This window comes from Balaenoptera borealis (assembly GCF_965194805.1).
Source record: "Balaenoptera borealis genome assembly, chromosome: 19".
In the NCBI taxonomy this organism is placed as follows: Eukaryota; Metazoa; Chordata; class Mammalia; order Artiodactyla; family Balaenopteridae; genus Balaenoptera; species Balaenoptera borealis.
The window spans coordinates 31235435-31251909 of NC_138878.1; positions in this window are offsets into that span (position 1 = coordinate 31235435).

Sequence of the window (16475 nt, forward strand, 5' to 3'; positions counted from 1 at the left end):
TCTGTCCTTGAGACCCAGATCGAGTTTGACTGTCAACATAACTCTGTGATCCCTCAAATGCAGTACTGATCTGGGAGAGTTTGATATGGGCTCAGTGCTCATTATCTCCACAAATAAGAGCAGAATAGATGCACAGATAATAAAATAACATAGTAGATATATATACAATGATAACCATGTACAAGGTACATATATAAACTCATTTAATTTTCATAGCAGCCCTCTGAGGAAAGTACTATTATTATCACTTTTTTATAAGAGGAAATTGGGGCAAAATGAATTTAAGAAACTTGCCCCAAATCACAGAGCTGGTGAGGGGAAGAGCCCAAATTCAAACCTAGGAAGTTTGGCTTCAGAATATGGTCCTATTGTATTTTCAGTATTCCTGCTTGGCTCTTGAAAATATTTGGTGGTTCGCTTCCCAATGGGTTTCTCTTCTTAATTCCGCTTGGGTCATTCATCCATTTTTTATCCTATTCATTCAATTACTCACACATTCATCCATTTAAAAAATACTTACGTAGCACCGAGTGTGTCTCACTCTGTGCTAGATCCTGAGACTGAGGCTCTGAACAGGAGGGCCACAGGCCTGCTTGGGAGTGTACAGTCTAGCAGGGGAGCCAGACGAGCGAGTAATTACAGGATTAACTGGCTGTTTAAAATTTCTAGTTGCATCTAATACCATTGCATTTAATATCTACTGATTGACACAGTGGAAGGATGTGAACAGATTCATGGAGAGTGTATGAAAAGGGGCAAGAACTAGGCAGGAAGAAGGAAGGGGAGGCTGTTGCAGGAGTCTGGGTGAGAGGGGCAAGGCAAGAGGGGCGTCTGGGTTCGGAGACATGGCATGAGTTTTTTCCATTCAAGAATACTTGAAGCAAATATGACTAGATGCTAACAACCGACAATTCTGAGTAAATTTTAATATTTCATTTATAAAAAGAAGGGAATAGGAAAAATGTGGAGTAGAGCATTTCAGATTTATTTATTGTTTCTTGAAAGTGGAGTGGAGTTTCCAGTGCGAGAGTCTAACCTGACATGGAGTAAGATGTGTGGATTGAGTCTCTAGTCTGGGAATAAGAGGCAGGCCACAGAGAGCCTTTAGTTTCAGCCTAATGGGGTGAGCATGTGAAACACTGATGCATCCCTTCACATTCTGAAGGAGAAACAGCAGGTCTATTTGTGTCTGTGTTTTGTGGGTAGCATCTCTCCACCTCAGGGAGCAGGTGGAAGAGTCCACCTCTGAACCCAGATGAAGTCGTAGAGAGTCCCTTATATCAGGGCTCCGTTTCCCTGCCTCGTCAGAAGAGTGAGCGTCTTAAGCATGTGTGTTCCATTGTCAGATGTGGTGTTTGATAAAGTAAAGGCCTTGGCTTCGTGATCTAAGCCCTGCAAGTGATGGGATGTACAGACCTTGTCAGGGCCTCCTCCGTGTCTAATGCTCATGTTAGCAGTAGATGATTGGAAATCACTCCTCTGCCCACTCAGACTTAGACCCTACCTGGAAGATGAAAAGGGGTGACCCAGAATCACCCAGTCTCAGATATGGAGGGCCCTCTTAAAGGTCACCTGACCATTGACTTCCAAATCTGACTGCTCATCCAAAGCAATTGAGAGCATTTGTTAAAAACAGATTAAAAAAAATTTAGAGATACTGATTTAGTGGGTTTGGGATGGGACACAAGAACCTTCGAGCTGATGATTCAAAGCCTGGATCTAGATTAGTGCTTCTCCACTGGGGGAGCTTGTTAAAATGAAGGTTCTCCTTCAGTAGATCTGGGATAAGGCCCAAGATTCTGCATTTCTAATAAGTACCCTAGTGATGCTGCTGGTCCAGGGATCGTCCTTTAGTTGCAAGGACTTACAATAACCTTACAACCAGTGAGATTCTTTTTCAGTCCTATTTGAATCCTTCTAGAGATATGGAGCTCTCAGCCACAAGGCAGTTCCTACCATTGAGAGAAGTTTCAATTATTAGCAAGATCTTTCTTTTATTGAGTCGAAATCTCTATGTTGATAACTTCTAGAAGGTACTGTAGTGCAGTGGTTAAGTATGAGCTCTGGAGATAGATGACCTGATTTGGATCTTGGCTCCGACTTTTGCTAGCTTTGTGATTTTGATTAAATACATGGCCTTCTTGAATCTATAAAATAGGGTAATAATAGTACCTACCTCATAGGATTACTGTAAATTCATAATAGCATTAATCCATTGTCTGATCCAGTAAGATTAGAACAATGCTTGGCATGGAGTAAGCACTTATAAGCATTTTCTTACTGGTGCAGCTGCACTTCAAGCAGAATCAGTTTCACATCAATCCTATTTCATTTCCCAATCAGAGGCATTAATAGACCAGGTAGAAACCTATAAAATACTGCTCAGACAAAAGTTAGAGTTTACTCTTTCTAACATTTCACTAACCTTTCCAACCTTCACACCCTGGTGGTGGGTATTGCTATAGGTCTATGCAGTTGGATCTGCCTCATATTACTTTGTGCAGGTAGAAATTAATAAAGCATTCAAAATGTGGAAGAGGACTTTTCTTCTAGGAATACAGTAATTTGAATATAAGCCATTGTGGTTTCATATTAAGCTTGGAAATTTCAATCCCCAACCCCAAACAGTGGAAGAAGAGAGAATTGTGTTTTCTTTTCTTCTTAAAAAATTACTAAATACTTTCGACATACAGAAATATTTATAAATACTATAACAAGGACCCATAAGCCTACCTCCCAGCTTAAGGAATAGAATATTAGTAGTTACTTAAAAAATAAATAAATAAAATCTCCCTATGACCCTCCCCCTGGTTGTCGTCCCTCTTTTTCAGAAGAGGCAACCACTATTCAGAATTTAGTATTTATCATGTTCACATATTTGGGTTGTTCTTTAACTATAAACATATGTATTCCTAAATAATGTAAAGTATTCTTTTGTGTGTTTAAAATGTTTATAGTATATATACTTCTGCAATACATAATTCTTTTTCTTCCTCTAATATACATTTTTTTAAAGTTTTAATTAATTAATTAATTAAGTAAGTAATTTATGGCTGTGTTGGGTCTTTGTTTCTGTGCGAGGGCTTTCTCTAGTTGTGGCAAGTGGGGGCCACTCTTCATCGCAGTGCGCGGGCCTCTCATTATCGCGGCCTCTCTTGTTGCGGAGCACAGGCTCCAGACGCGCAGGCTCAGTAATTGTGGCTCATGGGCCTAGTTGCTCCGCGGCATGTGGGATCTTCCCAGACCAGGGCTCGAACCCGTGTCCCCTGCATTGGCAGGCAGATTCTCAACCACTGCGCCACCAGGGAAGCCCCTCTAATATACATTTAAAACATGTGCTCAGAAGTTCAATTCACTTTTTGTTCCAGGCTGTGTAAGCTTCCTCTTTCTCCCACTAACCAGCTATTTCTGTTGATGAATGGAATCAGAAGAGTAATGGATACAAGGAAATGGGAAAAAGGGATTGGATGGGAGACGAAATCTCAGTCAATATCTTAAAATAATATCTGCCATACTGATAGGGACAAGTAAGTTGGCACTGATGACTATATGACTAGCTAATGATACTCATTTGCATTGAATAATAATGTCCCATCTGTCAAACTCTATTGCATATGCCTGTCATCTAGGGATCTTGTTAACGTGTAGATTCTGATACCACAGGTCTGGGGTGTGAGCTGAGATTCTGCATTCCTAGCAAGCTCCCAGGTGATGCAGGTGCTGCTGGTTCTGGGCCAGGCTTTGAGTAGCAAGGGTGTATGGATGGGGCACACATTTGTCTTAGACCTGAGTTCGAAGCTTGGCTCCCTTGTTTTCATTATCTTGGGGGAACTTGGGAAAATTAGTTTCCAGTGCTGCAGATTTTATTCTTGGCTGCACATTATATATAAGTACCCTTAGTTAAAAGTCCTATACCCACTCTGTATGACAGACTCTAGGTCCATCCACCTCACTACGAATAACTCAATATCGTTTCCTTTTATGGCTGAGTAATATTCCATTGTATATATGTGCCACATCCTCTTTATCTATTCATATACACTACTGAATGTAAAATAGTTGGCTGGTGGGAAGCAGCAGCATAGCACAGGGAGATCGGCTGGGTGCTTTGCTATGACCTAGAGGGGTGGGATAGGGAGGATGGGAGGGAGGCTCAAGAGGGAGGGGATATGGGGACATGTGTATGCATATGGCTAATTCGCTTTGTTGTGCAACAGAAACTAACACGGTATTGTGAAGCAATTATACTCCAATAAAGATCTATTAAGAAAAAAAAAAGTCCTGTACCCAGGTTGCACCCAGATCAGTTAAATCAGATATATAGGGATGAGATGCAAGCATCAGTAGTTTTAGAAACTGTTCAGATTTCAGTGTGCAGCCAAGGCTGAGAACCTTTGCTCCAGGGCGGAGATTCTCAAATTTTGGCATGCATCAGTATCACCTGGAGGGCTTGTTAAAACTGATTTCTGGGTCCCAGCCCCAGAGTTTCACTGATTTCTGGGTCCTAGCCCCACAGTTTCTGATTCACTAGGTCTGGTATTGGGCCTGATAATTTGCATTTATAACAAGTCCCTAGGTGAATCTGATGCTGCTGGTCCTGTCCTAAGAGCTTAAGTTCTCATCAGTAAAATGGGTATAAATATTACCCATCTTTTGGTCCATTGGAGAATCAATGAAATAATACACCTAGTGATGTTTGGCATGTAGTAGACAATCAAGAAATGGTGGTTTCCTTCTATTATTACTAATAGTAGTATTATGTCTATGTTTAAGTTAGGTGCCTATTTAATCATTAGTTAGTTTACCCATAATATTGGTTAGGGTATTCCAGCTTAACATCTTCCTACTTAAAGTGTCTTCCTACTTAAAGATCACTTCTGACTGTGGTTAAATTTGTGCTGGCACCTCTCAGAAGGATTTAACTCGTCCTCTGGTTACAGTGATGTTGTTGTCAGAGTGGTTAACAAGTGACCCCTTGTACATAATCCCCCTCGTTGTGTCTGATAAATTCATCATGGTCCTTATCTGGTTCTTTTTTTTTCAAGAAGAACCCCACAGGTCTTGCCTTCCTGGTGGTAGAACCAAGAGCCCCCAGGACCTCAGTCTGTATAAGACCTGGTGGTCTCCAGATGGGCTGGCAGATGGGAATGGAGGGGGTAGATGGGCCCCTCCCTAGGCTGATGCTCTGTTGTGAACACTTTTCCTCTATGGTATATACTCTGGTGTATTCAGTAACTCCATTGTGATTTTTCTCGTCTTGAATATTGTATTTGCACACAACTCCTTCCCAGTAAGAATGGTTCCCAGGTGGTATTCTCTGGCCCGAAGGCTTCTACTTCATTATCATCTTTGTTAACCTGAGAATGCCGCCCTTTGGGTTCGGCAAAGGAGCACATCATTCTCGCTAAACTGTGTCAAACAAGACTCCTTGCTGGGCTTTGGAGCTTCGTTGGTGAACTGCAGCTATTGATCTTGCTTCCAGGATTGTGCGTAATGCAGACAATACAGTTTCTGGGTGCCTTCTCTGAAAACTGCCCAGATTTTGGACTTGAGCTTGATGCAGACTGCATTATAAACATGCCAGGCTTGTACTGACAGCACTGAAAGCACATTGGGATAAACATTTGTGTTTGCTAAAAATGCCTCTAAAGAATTGGAAGTATTTAATCGAAAGATTTATCTGTGTGTTTCTGGGGGTGTTTTAAAGCTTTCCATGACCCAAAAGCAATGGTTCCCGAGTGTCTCCTTTATCAGTTTCTGTATGTTCTAACCTTAAGCTTCAAAAGGAAAATAAGAATGAAAAGGTTAATTCTTGTTTAAAATTGACATGTGTCCCTTCTGTGGGATAAAAGATTTTAACTGACAGGATGTTTAGGTAGAGTTTTTGGCTTCGATGTGACTATTTTGCTATCTCTTTTAGGTTTCTTAGCAAATCTGGGCTTGGGGATCAGGTCTGTTGCCTAAGAAAAGATAGGAATTATCACTAAGAAATTGCTGAGTTAATTAGTTCCGTCAGTAATTCAGAGGGCAATTGGAGCAAAGTTGAGACAGTTTTAGAGCCAAGCCTTGTTGCTGTTTTGTGAGACAATCTGAAATAAATCTCTCTTCTGTCGATAACTCTGACTTGAGTAACATTCCACCTTTGGAGTTGAGTTTAGGCAGCAGGACCCAGTAAATCTCTGTGTTTGTTAAGATCCACTAGCCATAGGACATTAAATTCTTCACTATTGTAGAGTGGAACTGAAGCTGGAAGGAGGAAGTATCCATTAAGGAGAGATTAATGTTGTATGCCCATTTGAAAACTCAGTTTGTATCTTTGTGATGGTAACCAATGTTGTGGCCACATTTTATAAATGGTCTTTTAGTGGGGATGATATAGTGCTGATTAGAATATATACATCAGTGTTGATCTTTTAATATGTATATGGAAGGTGCTTTTGTAATAATGATAGTAATAGGAACAATAACCATGATAATAATCATAGTGATTCTAATATGTTGAGTATCTCCTGTGTGCCAGCTACTAGTATATGTGATCTGCGATTCTCACAATAACTCGTAAAGGTAGGGATTATTAACCTCATTTTATAGATTAGGAGACTGAGGCACAGAGAAGTTAAATGATTTGCTCAAGGTCACATAGCTTGTAAGTGGCAGAGCTGAGAACTTAACTCAAGACTATGGGGCTCCGAACCTGCCTTCCATTGAGGAGGCAAATGGTTCAAGGAGAAAATGGTCCAGGGGGTAGGGCATTCAAAATGCCAGAGGTGATATTCTACTTGTACTAGGAACTGTGGTGTAAGTCTGACTTTTTGGCTCTAACCTTGTTCACCCAGGAGGACTCATCAGTAGTGCTTTCTGCACATGTGCAGGGGAAGAGCCCAAAGGCAAGGTTTGGATTTACTGAACATCTACTATAAATTGGGAAGTTGGACGAAGCACTGCACATATGTGAAATCCTTTAGTTATCATAAAAATTTTGGGAGGTAGGTTTCTTAGCCATGTTTTACATATGTGGGAATTGAGGTCCAGAAAGAAAAAAATCTTGCTCAAAGTCATATGGTGTGTAAGCAGACAGAAAAATAATTTTTTGTCTTAAAAGTTTGTAAAATGCATAATATAAACCTTCCTGGATTTTTCAACATGTATGCCCTATATTTGATATTGTGACTAGATTCTGCAAATATAGGAGCATGTTGAGTTGCATTTTGGGTTAGTTGTTCTTTCTATCTATCTATCTATCTACCTACCTATCTATCTATATTTTAACATATAAAAATAGAGAAAAATATTCTTTATACTTTAATAGACATCCATCAGATCAACTTTAAATCTCCTGTGTCCACTTCTACTATCACATTCTCTTTTCTTCCTTCCCAGTCCATTTCTTCTACTACATTGCTACATGTATGCCAAATTCACTAAAACGCATAGAATTTTTTATACTTTTCAAATGTATATGAAAGGGACCGTATGGCATGTATTATTCTGCAACTTGCTTTTATCTTTTAAGATGAATAGGTATGATCTTGGACCATCCTTGAATTCCTAGCATAATGTATCACGTCCAAGTAAGATTATTATTTTTAACAAATAAACTGCCAATTTCATTTTATTAATAATTTATTGGAACTTTTACTTAAGATTGGTATATAATTTACTTTTCCTGATTGACCTTGCTTGCTTATGCATATGATTTTAGTAGCTTATAAAAATGAGTTAGTGGAGTTCCACTGTTGGAATGGCAATGTGATTAGTTCCATGAACCTGCTCTTCAGCAAAACAAACATAACTGTGGAAATTTATTTTAAAAAAACAACCATTTAAAGTCTCCAGAAATTTTCCTAAGGGCATATAGTAAATATAGAAATATTCAAGAAAATCTACTAAAACTTGGTAAGAGCATTGGGAATCTGTGATATTTGAATCATGACCTGTTTCCTCTCTACCCTTCTCAGCTCAGTGTGATTGAAACCACACTCAAGGCAGATACAGCCAAGAACATAGGATTCCTTATCCCATAAGTTGTAAATTGAGATCTAAGTTATCTTCCTGGGAAGGGCAGACTACTAGCATTTCCTATCATTCCCAGCTACAGTTTCAGAGGCTAAACTCCAGGTGAATGTGGTTGAAGGTTGGGGGCTCCCTTCTTCCACCCAGTCACTACTAATAGGGTGGAGGCTCTACTTCAGTCGTGGAATGCTGAAAATCCTGGGTCCACTATCATCCTTACTCTAGCTAATCCGTAGAGTGGAGGTTCTGTACCAGGAGGAACAAGCAAATAAGAATGTAGGATACTGCCCTACCTAGTATCCTGCTCTTAAAGCAAAGAGAGTTGTTATTCAGAGAGAAGCAGGCCTCTGTCCTTGTTTCCACTTCTGGAGCTGGTGACTCAGAAATTTTGTCCAAGAGGAGAGGTAGGCCTTAATGACTGAGAACTTTAAAGCTTTACCCAAAGGAAATGACTTTATTTGAAACAGTGTGGGGGAAGTTCAAACCTAAAAGTGCTCTCAAAGACAGTGAAGGTCTTGGAGGTAAAAGCAACAAGCTAAATACTAAGCCAGTTAGTTTACCAAAGAGATTCAGGGAAAGAGATATCTAAGAGCTCTCCCTTGGTCAGAACAAACCTCAAACACTGGCCTCAAAAACTACCCATGCAGAGGGATCCAAATTTAATTGGAGCAGACTGTGGAACCATTTATGCTCCAGGCCATTGTCAAAAACAATATACAGCAACTATCTGTTGATTAATGGAGCCTAACAGCTGGGTGTGATCATGGAAAGATACAATCAAAGGGAGTCCTGCTCAAACCACTGTCATCCCAGGGTGATTGTGGGCATACCCAAAGCTGTGCCTCCAGAGGAACAACACCAAAGGCTACATACCATAGGGACAGCGGTGGGGAATAGACTTAGAATAGTCCAGCCATTCACTGACAAAATGAACAAACAACAACAAGAGTCCTCAGAGGTAGGGTACCAGTATCCAGAGTTGTTACAATATATATCTAAAACGTCCTGTCACCCCACAGCACAAAAGATGAGACATGCAAAGATACGGGGAAATATGATACATAAACTGGAAAAAAAATCCAAACAACAGAAACTGTGTGTGAAAGGAACCAGACATTGGATTTAACACAAACCCTTCAAAGTAGCCATTCTAAACATATTCAAAGAACTAAAGGAAACCATGGTTAAAGAAGTAAAGTATGATGACAATGTAGCATAAAATAGAGAATATTGATAGAAATTATAAAAAAGAACAAAATATTCTGTACAGTTGACCCTTGCACAACATGGGTACACTTATATGCACATTTTTTTCAATAAATACATACTATAGTACTACACGATATGTGGTTGGTTGAATCTGTGGCTGTGGAACCACAGATATGGGGGGGCCAACTGTAAAGTTATACACCGATTTTTGACTGCATGGAGGGTCAGTGTCCCTAATACCCTCATTGTTCAAGGATTAATTATAGTTTAACAGTATAATAACTGAAATGAAAAACTCACTGATGGGCTCAATAGTAGACTTGAACTGGCAGAAGAAAGGATCGTGAAACGTGAAGAAGAAAGTGAACGTGAACATAGATCAATAGAGATTATTCAATCTGAAGAACATAGAGGGGAAACAATGAAGAAAAATGAGCAGAGCATCGAATGTGGGATACCATTAAGCAACCAGCATGTACATAGGGGTACCAGAGGAAAGGAGACAAAGGGTTGGAAAAATACTCGAAGAAATAATGGCTGAAAGTTTTCCCAGTCTGATGAAAAATTACACATCTAAGAAGCACAACACACTGTAAGTAGAGTAAATGCAAAGAGATCCACACACAGACACATCATAGTATAAATGCTGAAAGTCAAATATCAAGAGATAATATTGAAATCAGCAGAGAATAATGACTCATCATGTACAAGGGGACTCCAATAAGACTAAAGTTGACTCCTCATCAGAGAGCATGAAGGCCTGAAGTCAGTGGGATGACATATTCAACAAGCTGTGATTAAAAAAAAAAACAAACTATCAATGATGAATTTTATATCCAGCAAAACTATTTTCAGAAATAAAGCCCTAGAGAAATGAGTATGAAAATATCTCAAAAAAATAGGGGAAAAAAATCATTAAAGCAATTAAATTGTTACATTGGAAAATATTCACTTCATGCAAAAGAAAGCAGTAAAAGAGAAAGAGAAGGGAGAAAGAGACATGAGACATACAGAAACAAAAAGTAAAATGGCAGACTGTATAAATACATTAAATATGAGTGGATTAGACAATCCAATCATGAAGCAAAGATTGTTAGAGTGGAGAAAGAAAAATAATATCCTATTATATGCTGTCTGCAGGAGACACACTTTAGATTCAGTGATACAAATAGATTGAAAGAAAAAGAATGGAAAAAAAATGTATCATGCAAATAGCAACCATAAGAAAGCTAGAGTGACTACAATAGTTAAGATAAAATATTTTTAAAACAATGTTACTAGAGAAAACAAGGGACATCTTATAATGGTAAAAGGGTCCATCCTTTGGGAAAATGTAACAATTATAAACATACATGCCCTAAAAATAGAGCCCCCTAAAAGCTGACAGAATGAAAGTCAGAAGTAGACATTTCAACAGTAATGTGAAATATGGATGTGGAAGCATCCATATCCCACTTTAAAGAATAGGTAAAACACCCATGCTGAAGATCCACAAGGATATGGAAGACAACCCACAAAATGGGAGAAAATACTTGCAAATCCCATATATGATAAAGGACTTCTATTTAGACTATGTACAGACTCCTACAACTCAATAGTAAAAAGACACATAACCCAATTGAAAAATGGGCAAAGGATCTGGGTAGACATTTTTCCATAAAAGGTATAAAAATTGCCAGTAAGCACATGAAAATAAGCTTTGACATTATTAGCTGTCTGGAGATGCAAATTAAAGCCACAGTGAGATACCACTTCACACTTACTAGGATGGACATAATAAAAAAGACAGATAATAATAATTGCTGGCAAGAATGTGGAGAAATTGGAACCATCATACACTGTTGGTAGGAATGCAAAATGGTGCAGCCACACTGGAAAACCATCTGGAAGTTCCTCAAAAAGTTAAACAATGAGCACCATGTGACCAGCAATTAAACTCCTGTTTATATTCAAGATACATGAAAACATATGTTAACACAAAATGTACACTTATACAGAAATGCTTATAAGAACATTATTTATAATAACCCCAAAGTAAAGACAGCCCAAATGTCCATTAACTAATGGTATATCCATACAATGCAGTATTAGTTGACAATAAAAAGTAATAAAATGCTTATGCATGCTACAACATGGATGAATCTTAAAAATATTATGCTAAGTGAAAGTAGCCAGTTACAGAGGAGCACATATTTTATGATTCCATTTATATGAATTGTCCAGAATAGGCAGATCCATAGAGACAGAAAATAGATATTGCTAAAGAGTATGGAGTTTTTTGGGGGGTGATGAAAGTATCCTAAAATTGATTGTGGTGATGGCTGCACAACTGTGAATAAATGAAATGCTGTTGAATCATATGCTTTAAATGAGTGAATTATATGGTATATGAATTATATTTTGATAAAGGTGTTAAAATGGAAAGAAAAAGAATGATTAGGGAAGCTTTACCTTCTTATTGCTAGTCTCTGAAACTATAAAACGGTAAAATGCAGGAATTATCTTTTTGTTGTTCATGAAAAAATTGGTGTAAAATGTCTGGGCATGGTGTCTTTATAAGGGAGAGATCTCTTTTTCCTATTAGATTAAAATTATTGATATTTAATTACGACTAGTTTGTTTAGATATCTTCTCAAGTTATTTTTGATTACCTTCCCCCCCAAAATATTATAGATTTCATCTAAGTTAAAAAATACTGTTATAAAGTGGATCATGGTATTTATTAGTTTTAGCATCTTTGTTACTAAATCTATTTTCCAATAAAAGTAGTTGGGCCTTCTTGGAGAAATGCTGATTCCCAAGTTAAGGTCAGCAAAATATAAGATGAACCTAAAACATCTTGTGATGTCCTAAAGAAAGAAAGTTCTGAAACATAATGTCATGTTGAAAATACACGGAAACTCATCCAAGAGCTCCAAATGGCCATATTATCTTGGATAATTAGATGAACAATGTAAACAATAATAGATAGTATTGGGTGACAATCCATAGAATAAAGCAAATACCCATGAGTCCATACTGATGGGAACAAATAATTGAATAATTGTTTAAATAAATAAGTGGAGAAAGGATAGCTTTTCCTTAAGGAGGATTTCAATTAATAAAGGTAGAATGAATTATGATATAGAGAATCATTGTTTTACAAACATCATAGTAACAATTGTTGCAGACAAGAGTCATCAATAGATGTTGAAATTAGTGGGAGAAATTATTATGCTAAGCAGTGTATCTATATCGCCTCCATGTACTTCCCCATAAGATATTCATTAATTATAAAGGGAAAAAGGTAACTTTACAGTGGAGAAACTATCTTAACTCTCTTAACCCCGTGATTATAGTTAACATCTCCAGTATGAGACATACTGATATTATGTATTGCTGTTATGTTGCACTGTTAAGGACACAACATCACTTCCGTAGTTTTGTTGCCAAAAAATGCATAACCTGAGTTTAATTGTGAGAATGCATAAGGTAAACACTAATTAAGGAATATTCTACAAAATAACTCTTTAAAGTATCACAGTCTTAAAAGAGGACACTGTGGAACTGAGAATGGAAGTACTAAAAGAGATAATGACAACTAAGTGCAGCCTTATGAGTTTGAATTAGATTGTGGTCTAGATAAAGGTCTAGATAAAAGATAAACACTGTGTTAACATTGGAAAAGATATTAACATTTAAGGAAATTTGGATGAGGGTTACACCAGAACCCTGCATAATTTTTCAAATTTTAAAAAATTCTGAAATTATTATAAAATAAAAATTAAAAATATTTTAAAGTATTTAAAAATCTATTTTATCTGTTGCTTGGTAGTTTTTTATCCCTAATATTGTTGTGAGTGGCTTTTCTCTTTTCTTAATTAGTTTATAAGTTGTTTTAAAATTTGTAACCCCTCCCCAACAGATTCAGCATTTTTGTTATTGGTTTCTATTTCTTTTGTTTGATTGTTCTTCTCTCATTTATTACTTACTATTAATTTTATTATTATTTTTTTGTTATTTATTAACTTTATTTTATTATTGTATTATTTTTAACTCATATGTCCTTTGAATTTATTTTTAGTTACCTTTCTAGCTTCATTTAGTGAATTTATTACTGTATTAGTTACATAGGACTGCTGTAATAAAGTACCACAAACTGGCTGGCTTAAAAGCATAGAAATTTATTATCTCCCTGTTCTTGAGGCTAGAAATTTAAGATCAAGGATCATGTTCTCTATGAAACCTCTAGGAAAAGACTCATTTTTCCAGCTTCTTCCAGCTTCTGGTAGCCCTGACTGTTCCTTGGTCTGTGATAGCATCACTCCAATCTCTGTCTCTGCCTTCATATGGCCTTCTTCCTATATCTGTCTCTTATTCTCTGGTAAGGACACCAGTCATAATGGATTTAGGGCCTACCCTACTCCAGTAAGACCACATCTTAACTTGATTACATCTTGCAAAGACCTTATTTCCAAATAAGGCCACATTTACAGGTACCAGGGATTAGGACTTGAACATATTTCCTTGGGGAGGGGGTACAATTTAATTACATTTTTTTCTTATTTTTTGATACATGCATTTAAAAACCATACTTTTGTCTCTAAGTAGTGTTTTAGCTGTATCCCACAATTTTAAAAATAAACTTTTGCAGATGTGCAATATGAATAAAGACAAAAATGTACAAATAATAAGTACAATGCTCTATGAATATTCAGTAATTCAACATACCTGGGTAACAAGTACCCAGAATACACATGAGTGTATTTCTTACACTCTGGAAGTCCCCTTTAACACCTTTCTAGTCACTGCCCACTCAAGAATAGTTAGTATCCTGATTTCTAAAAGCATTGATTAGTTTGGCTTGTTATTTAACTTTAGGTAAATGGGATCATAGGTCATGTTGTCTTATGCAACTGGCTTCTTCTGTTAAACATTTTGCTAGTGAGATTCATTCATGTTTTACATGGTGTTGAAAATTATTCACTCCTATTGTTGTCTAGGATTCCATTTTTTATCCATTCTCCTGTTGACAGGCATTTGGTTAGTTTCCAGTTTTTGGTTAATAGTTGCCGTAAATATTCTGTATATCTCTTTTAATGAACATGTGTATGCATTTCTGTTTTGTATTACCTGGGAGGAGAATTACTTGGTTACAGAGTTGGCAAATATTTAGTTTTAGTCAGTAGTGTCATAGTTTCCAAAGTTGTATCAATTAACTTTCTTACCAGCAGTGTAAAAGAATTTAAGTCAATTCTTGCCAACAGTTGTTATTTTCTGTCTTTTCCCTTTTAGGAATTCTGGGTGTGTGGTGTTATGTAATTTTGGTTTTAATTGTATTTTTATGATGAAATCAAACGTGTTTTCATAATTGTAATGACCATTTAAATATATTTTGCAAAGTGTCTGTTGAAGTGTTTTGCCCTTTTGTCTATTCTGTTGTTTTCTTTCTGATTTATAGTTCTTTATATATTCTTTTTGTAAGTCCATTGCTGGATATATGTGTTATATATCTCCCATAAGTGACTGTTTTTTTTTTTGTTTTTTTTTTGGCTGTACCACGTGGCTTGCGGTATCTTAGTTCCCCGACCAGGGATTGAACCGGGGCCCCAGTATTGAAAGCGCTGAGTCCTAATCACTGGACTGCTGGGGAATTCCCGGTAAGTTTTTTTTTGTTTTGTAAAAAATTTTATTTATTTATTTATTTATTTATTTATGGCTGTGTTGGGTCTTCGTTTCTGTGCGAGGGCTTTCTCTAGTTGCGGCAAGCGGGGGCCACTCTTCATCGCGGTGCGTGGGCCTCTCACTATCGCGGCCTCTCTTGTTGCGGAGCACAGGCTCCAGACGCGCAGGCTCAGTAATTGTGGCTCACGGGCCTAGTTGCTCTGTGGCATTTGGGATCTTCCCAGACCAGGGCTCGAACCCGTGTCCCCTGCATTGGCAGGCAGATTCTCAACCACTGCATCACCAGGGAAGCCCCTCCTGTAAGTTTTTAATATATATTGTTTATAATTGTCATTTGTTCTAAATATTCTAGAATTACAATCTAATTTCCTTAACCCATGGTTTATTTAGGTGGGCATTTAGTTACATGTATGTATAATATGCATAATAATATGCATATGTAATGTTCATAATATATATTACACATACATGAAACTAAAATGCTCACCCTAAATAAACCATGGGTTAAGGGAAATGCATTTTAACTATAGAATATGTTTATTCCTTGTTCCAAGTATACTTGAAAGATTTCTTTTTCCTCTCTAGATATATAGACAGATCTGTTTATAAATAAACAGAGGTGACCTTCTAAAGAGAATCACTTGAAGTGGGAACTATGTCACTAATAATAAATCTTACTATGTTATTCATATCTCCTTTATCTTTGATTTTAGTAATTTTGATCTATTAGTTTATAAACAAAGTGTGTTGAAATCTCCCACTGTATGAAGTTAAACCCTTTTTTGCTTTATGTTTTTAAGCTGTATTTGTTAGATGCATATGATTTTAATATCTTCTTGGTTATTTCTCTTTATGCAATAGTTACTTCTTTATGGTTATCTTATTAGACAATATCCTTCTTTAGCTTTATTAGTATCTCTTGCTTTAAATGCTATTTTATTATAATAATAATGTCACTATACCAGGTTTTGATGTTGTTTATAATTGTTTTTCTTTCACCATCTCTTTCTTCTTAACCTTCCTAATCATTTTCTCTTAGTTCGATGTCTCTAAGCAGAAAACAGTTGGGTTTTCATTATTTATCCAATCTGACATTTCCTTGAATTAGTATCATTGCACTTAAAAAAAAAAAAACTTATTTCTACTGTCTGTCTTTGGTTTTCAGTTGGCCATGCTTTTTCTTAGCTTTTTTTTTTTTTTTTTTCTTTTCATACTTCTTGTAGATTGGATAGGATTTTGTTTATTCCCTTTGATTTCCTCCCTTAGTTTGGAAGCTTTGATTTATGGTTTGTATCTCAGGTCTTTTGGTGATTATTCTTAAACTTATAAGACAATACTTAGATGCCTAACTTTCTTTCTGCTCTCTCTCTCTTCCTTTCTCTCCTCCTAGGTTTTACTTAGTCAGATAATTCAATGACATAGTTTCAAAAGTTAAATAGATTTACAAGGCTTATGATGAAAAGTAACACTTTTGATATAGTCTTTTAAAAATGTTAAATTCATTGTTTTGGACACTCCATAGACTCTTCTAATAATACAAAATTATTATTGCTAGTCAAAAAGAAACAATAATGCCCTTTCATTCTATG